This window comes from Schistocerca cancellata, chromosome 2 (assembly GCF_023864275.1).
Source record: "Schistocerca cancellata isolate TAMUIC-IGC-003103 chromosome 2, iqSchCanc2.1, whole genome shotgun sequence".
NCBI lineage: Eukaryota > Metazoa > Arthropoda > Insecta > Orthoptera > Acrididae > Schistocerca > Schistocerca cancellata.
The window spans coordinates 300,673,818-300,691,934 of record NC_064627.1 but is presented as its reverse complement, the minus strand read 5'-3'; positions in this window follow the sequence as shown (position 1 = coordinate 300,691,934).

Sequence of the window (18,117 nt, the reverse complement as noted above, 5' to 3'; positions counted from 1 at the left end):
TTTCTTGCATGTTCCATTGCTTACTAGGTACAACCTTTTATTTCAATAACAGAGTAGTGTAGAGTACCGCCATTGCTGTCGACCATTGTATCGACCCTCGTATCATACAGGCTTTTGTTTGTTTGGTTAGAATAGCTCAGTGTCAGTTAGACTGTCAGTGAGAGAGCACTTCGAGCTAGCTTGTGTGGCCGAGCGGTTCTAGGCGCTTCAGTCTGGAACCGCGCGACTGCTACAGCCGCTGGTTCGAATCCTGCCTTGGGCTTGGTTGTATGTGATGTCCTTAGGTTAGTTAGGTTTAAGTAGTTCTAAGTTCTAGGGGACTGATGACCTCAGATGTTAAGTCCCATAGTGCCCAGAGCCATTTGAGCACTTCGATCTCCCACTGCTAATTAGGCGAGTACACCATTCCTTTGTTGCATATTTTTCCGAGCTTAAAACAGGAGCGACTGCAGTAATGGATAGGAACTGTGATTGTTGTGTACAGATGCGAGCTGAGTTGGCGACCCTTCACTCACAGCTCCAGGCTGCTTTGGCATCTGTGACACAGCTTGGGGCTGCTGCCAAGGGGCGTCACTATGGGGGATCAAATGCGGGGATGTGAGGGATGTCGAGCACGTCCCACGTATCCCCTGATCGGTCCACTCCTGAGACCGCCCCGGGTACTGCCTGCACTGTGGTTGACCCCTCACCCATGGTCGAGTGGGAGATCATTCCAAAGTATGGCAGGCAACAAAAAACTTTCCGAGGGATTATAGGGCCTCCCCAGTTCGTCTGACGAACAGGTTTCGGGCGTTATCTGTTGCTGACGATGTCTCTGAGCCAGATGCAATCGTCCACCTTGTTCCAGACGAAGCTTCTCGCCTCACAAGGTCTGGAAATTCACAGAGGGTCTGTTTACTGATAGTTGGGAGCTCCAACATTAGGTGCGTAATGGGGCCCCTTAGGAACATGGCTGCCGAGGAGGGGAAGGAAGCCAGTGTGCACTCCATGTGCATTCCAGGGGGAGTCATTCCGGATGTGGAAAGGGTGCTTCCAGATGCCATGAAGAGTACAGGGTGCAGCCAACTACTGGTGGTTGCTCATTTCGGTACCAATGACGTGTGTCGCTTTGGATCGGACCAGATTGTGTCTGGTTCCGGGCGGCTAGTGGAAATGGTAAAGACCGCCAGTCTTGCTTCCGAGATTAAGGCGCTCACATTTTCAGCATCGTCGATAAAACAGACTGTGGTCCTTTAGTGCAGAGCCGAGTGGAGGGTCTGAATCAGAGGCTCAGGTGGTCCTGTGACCGTGTAGGCTGCAGATTCCCTGAGTTGCGCCATCGGGTGGTGGGTTTTCGGGTTCCGCTTAATAGGTCAGGAGTCCAACACACACAAGAGGCGGCTACACGGGTAGCGGAGGCGGTGTGGAAGGGAGTTGGGGTTTTTTTAGGTTAGAGTGTCTCAGGGAACCACAGAAGGTGCGTCCATCTAAAACTGGGCGGGTAAAACACAGTAAGGTAGTTGTAGAAACGATTGGTATTGTAGTTGTAAATTGTCGTACCTGTGTTGGAAAAAAACCAGAGATCCACGCCCTAATAGAAAGCACTGAAGCTCAAACAGTTTTAGGTACAGAGAGCTGGAAAGCCGGAAATAAGTTCAGCCGAAATTTTTCAAACGATCTAACAGTGTTCAGAAAGAATAGATTAAATGCAGTTGGTGGTGGAGTATTTATTGCTGTCATAGGTAGTTGCCTTGTAGCGAAATTGAAGTAGATAGTTCGTATGAAATAGTATTGGTAGAGGTTATACCTGATAATCGGAGTAAACTATTAATTAGCGGGGTACTTATTTCAAATGAGACTCAAGTTTTCTTTGAACTGTTCATCAACTATATCTTCTGAGTCGGGGGGTCGGTAAAATTAATAGTGATTACTCTGCTATTCACAATAAAGTGCCTGGCAGAGGGTTCAATGAACCACCTTCAAGCTGTCTCTCTGCCGTTCCACTCTCGAACGGCACACGGGAAAAACGAGCATTTAAATTTTTGTGTGCGAGCCCTGATTTCTCTTATTTTATCGTGATGATCATTTCTCCCTATGTAGGTGGGTGCCACCAGAATGTTTTCGCAGTCAGAGGAGAAAACTGGGCCGGCTGGTGTGGCCGAGCGGTTCTAGGTGCTTCAGCCTGGAACCGCGCGACCGCTACGGTCGCAGGTTCGAATCCTGCCTCGGGCATGGATGTGTGTGATGTCCTTAGGTTAGTTAGGTTTAATTAGTTCTAAGTTCTAGGGGACTGATGACCTCAGATGTTAAGTCCCATAGTGCTCAGAGCCATTTGAACCATTTGAGAAAACTGGTCGTTGAAATTTCATGGGAAGATCCCGTCGCAACGAAAAACGCCTTTGTTTCAATGATTGCCACTCCAATTTACGTACCATGTCTGTGACACTATCTCCCATATTTCGCGATAAGACAAAACGAGCTGACCTTCTGTGTATTTTTTCGATGTCATCCGTCAGTCCCACCTAATGCGGATCCCACACCGCACAGCAATACTCCGGAATAGGGCGGACATGCGTGATGTAAGCAGTCTCTTTAGTAGACCTGTTGCACCTTCTAAGTGTTATGCCGATGAATCGCAGTCTTGGTTTGCTCTAACTACAATATTATCTATGTGATCGTTCCAGTTTGGGTTATTTGTAATTGTAATCCCTAAGTATATAGCTGAATTTACAGCCTTCAGATTTGTGTGACTTATCGCGTAATCGAAATTTAGCTGATTTCTTTTAGTACTCATGTGAATAACTTCACACTTTTCTTTATTCAGGGTCAATTGCCATTTTTCGCACCATACAGATATCTTATCTAAATCATTTTGAAAGTCGGTTTGATCAACTGATGACTTTACAAGACGGTAAATGACAGCATCATCTGCAAACAATCTAAGACGTCTGCTCAGATTGTCTCCTATGTCGTTAATATAGATAAGGAAAAATAGAGGGCCTATAACACGTCCTTGTGGAACGCTGGATATTACTTCTGTTTTACTCGATGACTTTCCATCTATTACTACGAACTGTGAACTTTCTGATAGGAAATCACGAATCCAGTAGCGATATTCCGTAGGCACGCAGTTTGGTTAGAAGACGCTTGTGAGGAACGGTGTCGAAAGCCTTCCGGAAATCTAAAAATATGGAATCAATTTGACATCTCCTATCAGTAGCACTTATTACTTCATGAGTATAAAGAGCTACCTGTGCTTCACAAGAACGATATTTTAGGAATGCGTGCTGCATATGTGTCAATAAATCGTTTTCATCTAGGTACTTCATAATGTTCAAATACAGTATATGCTCCAAAACCCTACTGCAAATCGACGTTAGTGATATAGGCCTGTAATTCAACGCATTACTCCTACTTCCATTTTTGGGTATTGATGTGACTTGAGCAATTTTCCAGTCTTTAGGTACGGATCTTTCTGTGAGCGAGTGGATGTATATAATTGCTAAATATGGAGCTATATGTGATTTCCATATTTTCGACAAGTTGAAAAAATGTCTGGCGGGAAAGAGTTTCCAACGATAAGGACGTTCACGCAGCGGTGGTCGAATGGCCAAGGGGCGGATTTCTGTCAAGAGACTGAATGACTGGTAGAACGTTCCAGTTGCTGTTTACTGACACTTGGTGACTACACTGAAAAATATTGCCATGCATCTGTGTCACACTGAAGTGTAGTGCAACATTCAATAAAGGTTACAAAGTCTGTTCAAAAAAATTCCGGAACTTTGTCCACAAAAATTTTCTATGCATACCTCCTTCGAAATACTCTCCTCGGCAACTGATACATCGCTCCCAACGCCGTTTTGGAAGCAGTCTTGGTACGCCTCTTGCTGGATCGCGCGAAGCGCCGCCTGCGAATTTTCTTTTATCTCGTCTGTCGCTGCAAAAATTCGTCCTTTCAACAGGGTTTTCAACTTTGGAAATAAAAAAAGTCAGCAGGGGCCAAGTCTGAAGAGTACGGAGGATGAAGCAGCATAGTGATTTCGGTTTTTGTACAATAATCACGCATCAACAGCGGTGAATGTGCGGGTGTGTTGTGATGCAAGAGCCATGAACTGTCTCGCCATATTTCAGGCCGTTTCCTTCTCACACTTTGTCGCAGGCATCGCAACACGTCCCGATAGCACCATCGATTAATAATTTGTCCTTGTGGCACTAATTCATGTTGAACTAATCCTTCAAAGTCAAGGAAAACTATCTTAGAGAACCTTTCTCGACCCACTGTGACGATTGAACCTTGGAATCAACATCAAAGCCGTAGGTCCACGTCTCATCACCAGTTACGATTCTCTTAACGAACATCTCATTCTCGCTTGCGCGATTCAAAGATCTTCACAGACCGCGAAGCGAAGGTCTTTACTGTCTTGACTCACGATCCGTGGAGCGAACTTGACGGCAACACAATGCATTCGAAGATGCTGTGTCAGGATTCATGAAAAGATCAAACTGAAATGTTACATTCTTCTGCAATCTTCGGGACAGTCAGTCTTCGAGTGGCAAGCACAATTTCGTTGACTTTCCTGAGATGTTCATCATCGGTAGACATCGAAGGACGTCCTGAACGCGGGTCCCTCTGTCAATGGGGTTTTCAATCCTGGAAATAAAAAAATAAAAAATTCCGGAAGGACCAAGTCCGGAGAGTACAGAGGATGAGGCAGCGGATTTTTGTACAATAGTCACGCACCAACAGGGATGAATGTCCGGGTGTGTTATCGTGGTACAAGACCCATGAACTGTCTCGCCATATTTCAGGCCGTTTCCGTCTTACATTTTCTCACAAGCGTCGCAACACGTCCCGATGATACTTCCGTCCGGCCATTTTTAAACCGTGTGAACCATTCGTAACACCGAGTACGACTTAAACAATCATCAGCGTAGGCTTCCTGCATCATTTGGTGTGTCTCTGTAAAAGTTTTCTTGAGTTTCACGCAAAATTTAATGCAGACGCTTTCCTTCTCTAATTCTGCCATCACGAAATCCGCAGACTGTCCGACACAACGTTCTATTCAACACAGCACGGAACAGCAAGTAACAGACATACAACTAAACTTCCGGAAGTTACACATTAAATACAGGCTTGTGCAGTGATGCCAACCGCATTTCGTTCCAACACACCATTGGCGCAAAATTACGAATGTTCCGGATTTTTTGAACAGACCTCGTCTAATATGTAACTTTCTCTTTGAAGTCCCACGTAACTGAGGACAATAGCTGCTAGCAACTGGAAGAGCACGTGTTGTTTTATGAGATACCACATCAGGAAAGTAACTAGTTTCGTCAAATTTAATATACACTCAAGTGTCAAAAAAACTCGTATAGGTGTGCGTATTCAAATACAGAGATTTGTAAACAGGCAGAATACGGCGCTGCGGTCTGCAACGCCTATGTCTGGTGCAGTTGTTTGATCGGTTACTGCTGCTACAGTGGCAGGTTATCAAGATTTAAGTGAGAGTGAACTTGGTGTTATAGTCGGCGCACGAGCGATGGGACACAGCATATCCGAGGAAGCAATGAAGTGGGGATTTTCCAGTACGGCCATTTCACGACTGTACCGTGAATATCAGAAATCCGGTAAAACATCAGATCCCCGACATCGCTGCGCCCGGAAAAAGGTCCTCCAAAAACAGGGCCAACGTCTACTGAAGAGAATTATTCATCGTGACAGAAGTACAACCCTTCCGCAAATTGCTGCAGATTTCAATGCTGGGCCGTCAACAAGTGTCAGCATCCGAATCATTTAACGTAAGGCCCTCTCGTCCACCCTTGATGAACGCACGACACAAAACTTTACGCCTCACCTGGGCCCGCCAATACCGATACTGGTCTGTTGATGACGAAACACGTTGCCTGGTCGGACAAGTCTCGTTTCAAATTGTATCGATCGGACGGACGTGTCGCGTATCGAGACAAACTCATGAATCCATGGAGCGGTCCTAGGCGCTACAGTCTGGAACCGCGCGGCCGCTGCAGTCGCAGGTTCGAATCCTACCTCGGGCATGGGTGTGTGTGATGTCCTTAGGATAGTTAGGCTTAAGTAGTTCTAAGTTCTAGGGGACTGATGGCCTCAGATGTTAAGTCCCATAGTGCTCAGAGCCATTTGAACCATTTCAATCCATGGACCTTGGATGTCAGAAGGAGACTGTTCAAGCTGGTGGAGGCTCTGTAATGGTGTGGGGCGTGCGCTGTTGGAGTGATATGGGACCCCCGATATGTCTAGGTATGACTCTGATAGGTGACGCGTACGTAAGCATCCTGTCTGATCACCTGCATGCATTCACGTCCATTGTGCATTCCGACGGACGTGGGCAATTCCAGCAGGACATTGCGACACCCCACACGTCCAGAATTGTTACAGAGTGGCTCTAGGAACACTTTTCTGAGTTTAAACACTTCCGCTGGCCGCAAAACTCCCCAGACATGAACATTATTGAGCATACCTGTGATGCCTTGCAATGTGCTGTTCAGAAGAGATCTCTACGCCCTCGTACTCTTGCGGAGTTATGGACAGCCCTGCAGGATTCATGGTGTCAGTTCCCTCCAGCACTACTTCAGGTATCAGTCGAGTCCATGCCACGGCGTGTTCCGCCACTTCTGCGTACTCGAGGGTGCCTATAAATAAGTATTACAGTAGTTGTATTGCATGTTTATTACCTTATAAATAAATAAAAACCTTTTTTATTTTAAATTCAGTGCATTAGTATTTGTAAAATGACTCTTAGTGTTCATTAAAAAATGACGATCATTCCGCTTGGGACCTGTGGAATGGTACATTAGCTTAGCTTATTTGTTTTAGTTGTAAATATTTGTCATGTATTGTTGTTTTTCTGACATGTTCCACATCCTGGAGGACCTCCTCACTACGGATCAATTGGAATGAAAGTAAATCTAATCTAATCTAACCTACACGATTTGAGGCAGGTATACCAGTTTCTTTGGCCCTTCAGTGTAGATGCGACACGGTCTTGTTGGTTGGGATATCGGTAGCCGGCTGAAGGTTCAGCTGTCTAAATCGGAATGGCTTTATTAATTCACAGTAATTGGATACCATTAATTTGCCAAGGATGAATGTGCTTCTTGTACGTGATTGTTAAATGTACGTGACTGTGATGAGTGTACAAGTGGAGTGTAATTTTGTGTTTGGGTTTGCCGATAATGATGAAACCAATGAGGAGAGAGTAGGAGTTGCGCTATAAATGGACTTTGATCCTTCGGGGACGAAAAAAAAAAAACAAAAAAAAACAAGGCGCTGAAGTCTTTAAAAATAAAGCTAATATTTGCTTTACAAAGAAACGATTATTTAAAGAGCAATTTACAAAGAACTTGGCGAGAAATACGCATTTTGAGTTTTAGGCGAAAGGAAGGAATACTGGTGGTTTCAAATAACCACAATAGCTGCTTTGTCCATGCTGAATACTCCGAAGCAGTCACCGTGCAGTAACGACGTGAAAATCTGTGAATGACACATGGGCGCCGATACCGTGATCCAAGGCCTCTGAGCAAACAGGAAGCGGCACTGCAAGCATCCTGTCTTATTCTCGGTGTGGAAGGGAGCCAGCTGCCTTTACTTCGACTCTTTCTGCTCAGCTGCACTTCGGCCAGGCTGTCGCGCCGTTAGATATGTTCATTTTTGTTGCAACTGTTGATTATGTTATCAGTACAGAGGACCGAAGAAATGTTAGTGTCCTCGACGGAGAGATAATTATTGACGAAGCACAAGTTCTGCTAGGTCAGATATAGAGAAGGAATTCGGCTATGCGTTATTCAAATAATCCGTTTCTCCATTACCTCAAGTCGTTTAGGGGAAACCGTGGGAAAATTGCATCCGAATGACCAGACTGGTATACGAAGTCCGCTTCTCCCTCATGCAAGTCCTGTGTCTTAACATCACCACCTCTCGATCTGCGTAACTTCGGGGAGCGCGTTGGACGTCTATGACGCCCTGTACCCGTTTGACGATGGCATTAACACCGCGTAAAATGATATAAATCATGGCAGTGCCACCTTCGAGCCTGAATAATTAATTGAACAGTGTTCTGCACAAATCGACGTAGATGTGCTGAAACCTGTGGTTAGCGTGAAACAGCCGCAGAACGTTGTTTAGTCGGCTCGTTGACTGGATTCATTCGTGATATGCTAGTTTTCTATTGCAAGCATTACAACTGAGTATTACGCGAAGAAGTAATAAAGGGAGGTAAAATAAAGAGTAAACAGCTTATGATAAATATTTTTTCTCAAGTCAACATCCCTTTTCCTGAGCACATACTAATCGTACAGGGATGAATGCGGTATCGTTAGAAAGGATTTTTAACCAGGTTCTGACACTGCATGTCGATTTTAGGCTACAGCTTACTATCTATGGAAAATTATAAAAAAAAATGGCTCTGAGCACTAGAACTGAGAACTACTTCAGTCTAACTAACCTAAGGACGTCACACACATCCATGCCCGAGGCAGGATTCGAACCTGCGACCGTAGCGGTCGCGCGGTTCCAAACTGTAGCGCCTGGAAAATTATAACATAACACTTTTCGTTATCATAGGCAAAAGGTCATAATGGATGCCCGTCTTCATAGGTATATTTTACGAAGCTAACTTATCAATCCCGAAAAAGAGACTCTTTTCACATCATCTTATTGCAAATTTTATTAATTTAGGGTGCTTATTAACTTGTGTACAACATTGTCGTAGATAGTTGCCGTGACCACTGGGCAGTCTCTTATCTCTGCCCTTCGTACAACTTGGCTTTTCTAAAAGAATATACTTACCGAAACGACAAATGTATTTGTCATCGTCGCCTTAAATTATGATTTACCCATTACTACGACGACGTAACGTGCATACTGTAAGTGAGGCCCTACTGTCAGTCCCTGATGATATCTGCCCATCGTAAAAGACCAGACAAACATTCCGAATGCAAAACACATATCTGGATACTTTTTGACACAAATATATATTTGTAATTGCTGTTTCTATAGTGCACTTATGTACTTCTACTGCTACTACAGGTTTAAGAAGGAAGTGCAATTAAAATCACAGAATACAGTTAGAGGTTATTGTGGATCTTAATAATATATCAGGTAAGAAGCGAACACAACACATTTCGCAGAGACAAAGCCTTCAAAGAGCAAGACTGTATTTGCCAAGTCCCGTCTTCACTCGCGTATGAAGCTTTTTCAGGGATAACTAAGTCAATTAACATTTTTATACCCCGTAAAGAAATGAAAAAGAAGTACACGAAGATTACATTCCTACTTCAAACATAGTTTATACCTTGGTATTACAATACTCTGCAAAGAATTTTGTTCAAAATTATGTACATAGAAATGTATATAAAAGAATGTATCACAAATTCATGATTATTATTTCACATCGTTCGTTTCATTTTTAAAGACGTTTTCTCTTCATTTGCGCAACTACTCTTATCCCAAATACTGTCAATATTTAAAACCATAAAAGTGTGGAAGTTTGGCACGAGTCCCCTGATTGCTCCTTTCTGTCTATGGGTAAATGATTTCTTTGTCGTTCTCGCTCATTACCATAATTCTGTAAGTAAGTTTCGTGGTTCGTTAAAGCTTCAGTTCTGCCCTCTGACGAATGAAACACTTACTATCCAACAGTCGAACGCAATTGGGGAAAGACGAATATAAAAAGGATGAGAAACGAATATAATTCAGTATCAGGATTTCCCCATTAAATCGAATTGTGCTATCGTTGTTGGAATTGAGTATTTCCTACTCCGAAAAAAAGGCAAATGATTCAAAGATAACTAGCCGTATTTTAGACGCATATTAGGAAAGAAGCTGAAAATTACATGGGCTGATAAGGAATGAGGAGGTTATTTGCAGATTAGTCGAGGAAACGCATATGTTGAAAACAATAACTACACGGGGGCTTCAGAGAATGTGTTACACATGTCGTCCCACGCTAAGACCATAGCAGAACAACAGTGGCCCGTTGTCAGGAAGAGTACACTTTCCAGGTTTCCTACATCTACATCTGCATCTACATGGTTACTGTGCAATTCACACTTGAGTGCCTGGCAGAGGGTTCATCGAACCATTTTCATACTACCTCTCTACCATTTCACTCTCGAATGGTGCGTGGGAAAAAGGAACACTTAAATCTTTTCCGTTCGAGATATGATTTCTCTTATTTTATTATGATGATCATTTCTCCCTACGTAGGTGGGAGTCAACAAAATAGTTTCACATTCGGAAGAGAAAGTTGGTGATTGAAATTTCGTAAATAGATCTCGCCGCAGAGAAAACCACATTTGTTTCAGTGACTGCCACCCCAACTCGCGAATCATATCAGTGACACTCTCACCCCTATTGCGCGATAACACGAAACGAGCTGCCCTTCTTTGCACTTTTTCGATGTCCTCCGTCAATCCTACATCGTAAAGATCCCCCACCGCGCAGCAATATTCCAGCAGAGGACAAGTGTAATGTAGGCTGTCTCTGTAGTGGGTTTGTCGCATCTTCTAAGTCTTCTGCCAACAAAGCGCAGTCTTTGTTTCGCCTTCCCCACAATAGTATCTATGTATTCTTGCCAATTTAAGTTGCTAGTAATTGTAAATCCTAGGTATTTAGTCGAATTGACAGCCCTTAGATTTGTGCAGTTTATCGTATACCCAAATTTTATCGGATTTCTTTTAATACCCATGTGGATGACCTCTCACTTTTCTTTGTTTAATGCCAATTGACACTTTTCGCACCATACAGAAATTATCTCTAGATCATTTTGTAATTGGAATTGATCATCTGATGATTTTACTAGACGGTAAATTACAGTGTTATCTGCAAACAATCTAAGGGGGCTGCTCAGATTATCGCCTAGATCATTTATGTAAATCAGGAACAGCAGAGGGCCTATGACACTACCTTGCGGAACGCCAGATATCACTTTTGTTCTATTCGATGATTTGCCGTCTATCGCTACGAACTGTGACCTCTCTGAGAGGAAATCACGAATCCAGTCTCACAACTGAGACGATACTCCATATGCACGCAATTTGATTGATAGTCGCTTGTGAGGAACGGTATCAAAAGCCTTCTGTAAATCTAGAAATATGGAATCGATCTGAGATCCCTTGTCGAAAGCTTTCATTACTACATGGGAATAAAGAGCTAGTTGTGTAGCGCAAAAACGGTATTTTCTGAATACGTGTTGGTTATGTATCAATAAGCCAATTTCTTCAAGGTGATTCATAATGTTGGAATACAGTATATGCTCCAAAATCCTACCACAAGTTGAGGTCAGTGATATGGGTCTGTAATTCAATGGGTTACTCATATTTCCTTTCTTGAATATTGGTGTGACCTGTGCTACTTTCCAGTCTTTAGGAACAGACCTTTTGTCAAGTCAGCGGTGTCTGTATACTCTGAAAGGAACCTGATTGGTATACTATCTGGACCGGAATACTTGCCTTTCTTAAGTATTTGAGTTGTTTCGCAACACCTAAGGTATCTACTTTTATGTCACTCGCGCTAACAACTGTTCTGATTTCGAATTATGGAATATTTCCTGCAGACAGAAATGCCATGGTGCGTATAACAGTTGCGCCACAATGTGCAAATTAAAAGGCGCGGGAACTGGGCCATATTTCAAAGTTGCAGTACGTTGAACAGAACGATTCTTGCGGACAAAACGACTAAAACCCACACAGATTCACCGTGAAATTGCGGCATTGTGTAGACCAGATGCAATGTGATTTCCTGCCCTAGTGAAATGTTGCCAACAATGTAGCCAAGGCCGTGCAGACGTGGGTTGTACTGACCAGGAAGTAAGGCCATCGACGTAGACCACAAATGCCAATGTCCAAGCAATAGAGAGCAGATTCGCAGCAATCGCAGTGTGACAATCACGGTCACCGCTCAGCAGATGTGCACCTCATTAGGCAGTGCTAATTCCATTGTCCGAGATTGTCTGTAGTACCTGAAGTTGTGCTCGTGTTGGGTTCCGCGATCACTGCCACCTGTAAACAAAGGCGCAAGATTTGCAGCGACTCTGGAGTTCCTTGAGCGTTACTCCTCGTAAGGCAATGATTTCCTCAGCCACATCGTTACGGCTGATGAGACACGGGTCCATCATTTCACACTGCAATTTTTTTTTCTTTATTGTAATTTCATTCCCCTGCCCCATATGGGCAGGGGAGGGCTGTCAGCAGCACAATCCGCCGCTCTTCAGCCGAGTGACATGACAACTAAAACAAGAATAAAATAATACATACATAAGGAGATAAAAAGGGGAACATAAAACAGAGTAAGGGGAGAAAATGGAGGTAAAAATACACTGACACGTAGACGTTCATTGGGGACAGTTAAAAAAGTCACCAGAAAGTTAAAAAACACAGTTGGCGATTCTTTAAACACAGAGAAGACACTGGATGCCCATGCACAGGTTAAAGTTGGCCACAGTATTAAAAACACTCCGAAACAACACACTTAAAACCCACTTGGAGCACACACGACGAAGAATAAAACTACCAGGTGGGACCTGCCGAGGGAAAGGTCAGAGAGGATGGAAAAGGAGGGGAGAGCATGGGGCAGCTGGGGAAGCAGCGGGATGAAGAGAGGAGGGGCAACCGTGGGTTCACGAAGAGGCCGGAGACACATGGGGCGGGAGAGGAAAAGGGAAGACAGGGCAGGAGGGAGCGCAGAGACACTGAAAGAAGGCACAAGAGATGGAGGGGGAGTAGGAGGGGAAATCCGCTCAGGAGGAGGGAGGGGGGGGAGAGGGAGCCCTGAGGAGGAGGCAGGAAGAGGGGGTTAGAGTTGGTAGGAAGGGTAGATGTCAGGGCGAAGCTCATCATCCGGGAGGGGTAGACGGTGGAAGTTGTGTTGGGAAAGGTGCGGCAACTGGTTGGGAGTGGAGAGGAAGGGAGACACCAGGGGGTGAGGGGGATCAAGGCGGCAGACAATATATAGGGTGCGGATGTGTTCAAGGAAAAGGAGAAGGTAGGGGAAGGGGATGAGGTCATAGAGGATGCGCGTGGGGGACGGAAGGCGGATGCGGAAGGCGAGGCGGAGTGCATGGCGTTCGAGGATTTGGAGGGCTTTATAGAACCGGGGAGGGGCGGAAATCCAAGCGATGCTGGCATAACAAAGGATGGGGCGGATCATGGATTTGTAGGTGTGAAGGACGGTGGAAGGATGCAGGCCCCACGTCCGGCCAGACAGGAGTTTCAGGAGGCGGAGGCGGTTGTGAGCTTTGTTTTGGATGGTAAGGAGATGGGGAGTCCAGGTGTGTGAGGCCAAGGTATTTGAGGGTAGGAGTGAGGTGGATAGGATGGCCATAAATGGTGAGGTAGAAATCATGGAGGCAGAAGGAGCGGGTGGTGCGGCCTATGATGATCGCCTGGGTTTTGGAGGGATTACACACCTGCAACAAAGAGAGCGTCTATGGAATGGAGAAATACGTTCTCGACTCCGGGGAGAAATGCAAAGTTTCGCTGTCAGCAGGGAACAACATGGTCACCGTTTTCTTCGGCTGTGAAAGAGTTGTGTACACAGAGTATAGGGCCAGATGGCACAACTATTAATGCCGATTCGTACTGTGCAACACTGACATCGCTGCGCAATGCTGTAGAGAACGAGAGGCGTGGAAAATTAAGCAAAGGCTTTTGTTCTCCTGCACGATAATGCCACACTCCACACTACGCGAGCTTTGCTTCAGAGTTTTCGAAAGGACTTTGGAAGCGTCCGTCACAAAATCCAGATCTTGCACTATACTTTTTCCATCTTTCCGGATAGCTAAAAGAACATCTGCAGGGGAAAGAGACTGCCGAACAACGTGGTCGTTCATACAGCCGTTCTCGAACGTCTTCGTGACAAAGGAGCGGATTTATTCCTGAGTGTTCTTGTGGTCTAGCTAATCCGTTCCACAGCCGCACGCTTTGCAGAGGAGTTGAGATCGGTACGACCGTTATGCAAACGCTTAGTGACTATAGTGTCTTTGACATTTAGTGCAGCATCCAATAAAAGTTACTAGGCCTGTAAGGTCAAAAGCAACTTATATAGGTATCAGTCGTACGACACAGTCGCGTTGGATCTGTCACTCCCTCAATGAATGTTGCCTTTAATAAATTTTGCAAATATACATATCCGAAAAAACAGATACCATCTTCATATATAGTTAAGGCTAACCGGCCATTGACCATCTTTTCTGTGCTGGTTGCAAACGCATTGCCCGAACTCTTACGGGACTCGGTAAGATTGTCTTCCGCGAGTGATGAGAGTAATGGGCAGGGGCACCACGAATGTAGTGTGTGGACATTAAGTTGGGAATTTGGGTCTCACGTGGAGCGTGCAAAGGATAAATCCCTGCAGTCGCACTATCCTCTGTACTCTCGGTGGCTCAGATGGATAGAGCGTCTGCCATGTAAGCAGCAGATCCCGGGTTCGAGTCCCGGTCGGAGCGCATATTTTCAACTGTCTCCGTTGATGTATATCAACGCCTGTCGAAAGCTTAGGGTCTTGATTTAATTGTCATTTCATACGACTCTCAAGTCGTACATCAAAGTTAGAAGTAAGTGATATAGTAATTCATTTGTTTGGAGCCCCCGTTGACATTGTCAGTTGTCCTCTTACTCCCAGGCGTTCGTGACACCACCAACTCGTGGCGCCAAAACACGAAAGGGCCCTTACTGCAAGTGAATCCTTCCACCTGGTCTTACGGTTTGCCGCTGCGCTTTCCTGTTATCGCTCGCGTGCCATCTGCACAAACTAAGATCGGAGCACCCACAGTGGATGCTCCCCACTTACATTCTCCATAATAAGTTGTTACATGACACAATAATTTTTAGCTGTCTTGAAGGCTAATAGTGGAATAGGGTCTTCCTAAGAACGCCATATTACATTGCCCCTGCCATTACATCGTGTAACATAATTTTTGAAGTCCCATTGTAAAAGAAACTCTATGGTTCGGCACAATGAAAGACAAGTAACAAAATGTTCTACACAGCTTACATGAAATTGATTGTCTAAAATAAGACGATATTCAGCGGAACTTTGCCAATACTTGTAAGTGACTGAATGTTCCCCCAGCAGAAGAAATAGTTATGCAGAATGATTCTGTTAGATGCTTAATAATTTTATGCATTGGTGAATAATAATACGTGGCAAATTTTCGAAGTAGTATCAAGAGATAAACAGAGAAACTGAAAAGCAAACGCTTATAAGAGCAAAGGCTTGTGCAAACAGACATTTTAAATGTGACTTTTAAAGATGAGAATTCATAGGGGCAATAACAGAAGTATATGTGAAACACCACAGTTAATTCCACAGGAAAGAATACGTATCACACGCTTGCCTTTATATCTATACTCCTCAGACAATCTTTCGATACACGATGGGAGATTGCTTCTGTTAATACTATCATCCCCCCCCCTTTCTCGTTCCGTTTGTGAATAGTACTTGCGGAAAACGACAGTATAAGCCCGATTTTCTCTGGCTATGACTTTTCAGCGAGCATCAACTTCCGAAATTTAAGCAGTAAACTTCTCCGTGAGGCCCCCCCAGGGGGTCCACAACTCTTTTGTGGATACGTGCGTAGCGAACACGGGACCCCGAGCTAATGTGGCCTTCCTTCCTTTCCGGGCTGCATACCTTCCCATTCCGCATCCTTCCCCATCCCTATCTTCGCCCCTCCACCCCTCACCTCTGGCTCTTTCCTTCCCTTTCTCCCCATCTGGGAGTATGGTTTGTGCCTACGTCCGGAGACGGACGCTCGTAAATGTACTGCATTCTTCGCCTTCCTTGCTTTTGTCTTCTTCCTTCCTTTGTCCTCCTCTGTCTTTTTCCTTCCTTTGTCCTTCTCTTTTCCTTACCTCTTCTCTTTCTCTTTTCTCCGCTGCGGCGTTTGAGACCTCTCTTCCTTCCCTTCCCTTTCTCTTTCTTCCTCCCTGTGCGTGTCTGAAGGCCGACCCACGCCCTTCGTGCGTAGCCGGTGACGGGGTAACGCGTAATTCCCCGCCCCGGGTAGACAGGTAGGACACGTACGTACCCCCTGGTAACGGCCAGGCCCAGGGAGGGGTGATTACCCGAGCTGATACCTTCCGAAAATGCCGATTGGTCCCTCCGTCCGTTTGTCGGGAGGTGTGACCTGAGGTGTGAACAATCACCTAAGGCGGGAGTGCCCTCAGAGAGGGCCCCCACAAGGGAGGAGCGCGCCATCGGAGACGCCGGTAATCATGGGGGATTCTTCCGCAATGGTTTCCTCACCTTCCACTAAGTCTAGTCACAAACGTAAGCATACTGAGTCTCAGCCACAGACGATTCTTCCATCGTTGCCACAGTTCCTTGTTGTTTCTCGGTCTGATGAAGGTCACGACTTCTCCACGGTCAACCCTTTCATTATTCAGAAAGGAGTCGACGCAATAGCAGGTCCTGTAAAGTCTTGTTCCAGATTACGGAATGGCACCCTGTTGTTAGAAACACACAGTGCCCTCCAGTCACAAAAATTGCTGCGTACTTCTCTGCTCCACACCTTCCCTGTCCGGGTGGAACCGCACCGTACCTTGAATTCCTCGCGTGGAGTCGTTTATACACGCTCCCTCGATGGATTGTCTGACGAAGAAATTCAGCACTATCTGTCTGACCAGGGCGTAACGGCAGTTCATAGAGTAATGAAACGGGTTGACACGAACATCATTCCAACCCGCACTGTCTTCTTGACATTTGACACAGTTCAACTCCCATCGAAAATCAAAGCAGGCTATGAGATAATTTCCGTTCGCCCTTACGTCCCAAACCCTACGCGTTGCTATCGATGTCAGCGGTTCAATCACACCAGCCAGTCCTGTTCCAATCCAGCCAAATGTGTTACGTGTGGCACGGATGCCCATGAGGGTGCTTGTCCACCTCCATCCCCTCGCTGCATCAACTGTATGGGTGACCACGCTGCTTCCTCTCGAGATTGCCCCGTTTTTAAGGATGAGAAGCTCATCCAGGAAATAAGGGTGAAGGAAAAGGTGTCGACCTTTGCTGCTCGAAAATTATTCGCCAGTCGCAAGCCCACCGTGCCTCAGACAGGAAAATACAGCACTGTCCTTGCTTCTCCTCGGCCAACAAAGGAGGCGGCCACGCAGACTTGCGACCTCACCTTTAGTACCACGGTCGTCAGATCGGCCAGCGCAAAGATCGCTCGTTCAACCTCACCACTTTCGCCTGCCCACTCTATGGCTCACCCTTCGTCGGGTTCTGCTACATCTCGAGCCCAAAAGTCGGACGCCAAGTCTTCGAAAAAAGAGCATACTCGTGAAGAGTTTTTACGGACCGCAGCTTCACAACCATCGGTTCCTCCTTCCTCTAAACAACATTCTTCCAAGAAGGCTACAAAGAAACCCAGTTCCTCTCCTTCTCCGCCAAGGCGTGCCCCCTCTACAGCACCACCTGGCGGAAATCGCCCTCGGCCATCTTCTGTGTCGCCGAGGCGCACTGCTGGTGGCCGGTCAACCGGCCGATCGCTGGTGGCAGGGACTGCTCCTGACCAACTTATGGATCAGGATCTTCTGCCTTCGGCTGAATGCCATTCCATGCTGTCGGTTGCTAGCTCCGAGCAGTCTTTGAGTTGACAGCAACTTTGGTCCCATTCCTCCATTCTCTTTTCACCCCATGTCCATTATCCACTGGAATATCCGCGGCATTCGAGCCAATCGGGATGAATTGTCGGTCCTCTTACGCTCCTACTCGCCGGTCATCTTCTGTCTTCAGGAAACAAAGCTGCGTCCCCATGACCGCTTTGTTCTCCCTCATTTTCAGTCTGTCCGATATGATCTCCCCTCTGTTGAAGGCTCTCCAGCCCATGGAGGACTCATGATTCTTCTCCGTGATACTCTCCATTATCACCCAATCCCCTTAAACACTTCCTTCCAAGCTGTCGCCGTCCGTCTTTCACTTTCCGGATACACGTTCTCTCTTTGTACTGTATACATTCCATCGTCCACACCAATGGCACGAGCTGATCTCCTTCATCTTCTTGGTCAGCTTCCACCCCCCTATTTGCTGGTTGGGGACTTCAATGCCCACCACCCGCTTTGGGGATCTCCACACCCTTGTCCACGTGGCTCCGTATTGCTAGA